Here is a 2,229-nt window from a genome sequence, read left to right on the forward strand (position 1 = left end):
GAAAGATAAACTCTAATAATGATTGCTTTGTCCTTGGCTTGTTTGTATATTCCTGTGAATTCAGAAAAAGATGGGCTATTTCACTCCTAATTTCTGTCTCCTAATTTCTTCCAAACCTAACACAGAGATAGTGGTGGACTTGAGGTTCATGAACTTGAAGGCAATGCATGGAGTTCTGAGGGTGCAAGGTGAATTTAATAGACCATACTGTCATCGCAGTGAGCCTACATTTGGAACAAAGAGAGAGTGGCTGCAGCGTGAGATGAGAGGGACATGGACTCTCTGAGCTATGTCCTCTGGGCTTGTGACTTGTTCCTTTGTAAAGAAGCCAGCCCGTATTGGCACAAAGAATGGTGTCTCCGCTCTGCTGCATCCAGTGAGAATAAGTCTGCATGAGGAGATGCCAAGTAAATGCCTCTTCTCCAGGGATGCCTGAAAATGTGTGCAGTGTGCCAGAGGAATAGAGAATGCTGAGTTTTGAAAGCTGAATGTTTTTTAAAAGTTTCATTTTTTTTCATGCGGAATTAATAGTGTTTCACATTTGGTCATTTCTCCCACACCAGGGAAAACTTGTTTTCTGTTGCTGCAGGAAAAACTAGTGAGAGCTGTACATGTCATAGACATGAAGACACTGTATGGGCTCTCAGTAACAGTGAAAGCAACTCTCAGACTATTTATATTAAAAATAAAACCCTCCAATTAGTTTTATATCAGAGTCATAATTTTGATAAAATGTACCTCTACTGGTACATTTTTCAGACTAATAAGCCTGAGGACATGTGATCACATGAATTGTTTAAATAACTGTGGAAATAGGTGTTCCATGAGTTCTCAATTTCTGCCAGCTTGTTAGCATAGTTCTTGATCAAGGTAGTCTCTGGGTATATGTCAAAATTTCAGATGTTAATTAGAGATGTTGAAAAGAAATCCCAGTTTATACTGCCTGAAACATAAATACACAAGTATACAATGCTAAATACATGTTAAACAGTGTAATATTTTGTATTGTTACTGATAGCTGATAGCATTAGCAGGGTTACTGTTTCATAGCTGACAGGGTCTCTTCTATCTCAGCGTGGGTGTCTTATAGAAAGAGGAAAAATCCTTGGGCTGTCAGGCTGGGAAGCAATCTGCATCCTCTGTGTATGACTTGAAAGGACAGAAATATAGTATGTATTTTTTGACAATTTATCTTTTATATCCTTGATCCAGAATGTCTACTTATCTCAAGATTAATTATAAAGAATTTTACAAACTCAGGCAGACCATATAGATTGACATAGTTTAGAGGGCTTGAAGTAGCCTGTAATACTCTTTAAATTGATATGGATATTTGGTTAACTCATGTTCTGATTGAATATTATGGGTATATTGCAGTAAGTGAGATCTTAGGAAATGAGAATAAAATTAATACACCGGTTCTACAGTTTATTAGTAATAACAAACAACTAGCCATACACGTATTAACAGAGAACTTGCTGATATATTTTATTTCCTTAAAGGGCAATAACATATTGGTTGACTGTGATAAGACAAATGTATATGGTAAAGATGCAATGATTTTAAAAGCGAGTTTGCATCTCTTTATGATTCCATTCACCCTTTCCTTCCCTTGGTAACTATGTGTGAGTACAAATTGGAATTATAACTTGGTCAATAATTTCCATTTTGTAGAAGTTCAATGCTGTTTTTAAAAATTTTACAAACATTGTCTTTTCAGGTAACCCTGAGACATAGTTTGCTTAGGAAAATCTCAGGCAGACTGAAACCTTCTGGTTTATGCTTCTTGTCCGGGTATATCACCAATGACATCCCTTTCACTTCCAAAAGTATTCTGGCTCATGAACCAAATTATATGGCTTCTATAGGAACCTGCCATTGGTAGGTCAAACTCTAGGCCAGTTTCAACACCATTACCATTAACATCAAGACAACACTTATTTTTTTTTAAATTAGCTTGCAAAGAATTAGATTTCATTTTGGGATTTTTCAAACATTTTTTTTGTTGTTGTATCTATTCTTCTTTGTCCTATTCCCTATCTCTTTCCTCTGTGCCCTTGACTGCCTGGTAGCCTCTTTTCTACATTCTCCTGTGACCTGTTGACTTGTATGCTCTGCTTTCTAGGCACCTTTTATTCTATTCTTATGGTCTCCTGTCTAGTTTTCTAATCTATATGGCTCAGCTGTTAAAAGCACTTGCCATGAAAGTCTGAGGAGCTGAGGTCAGTC

Source organism: Peromyscus leucopus, chromosome 17 (assembly GCF_004664715.2).
Source record: "Peromyscus leucopus breed LL Stock chromosome 17, UCI_PerLeu_2.1, whole genome shotgun sequence".
In the NCBI taxonomy this organism is placed as follows: domain Eukaryota; kingdom Metazoa; phylum Chordata; class Mammalia; order Rodentia; family Cricetidae; genus Peromyscus; species Peromyscus leucopus.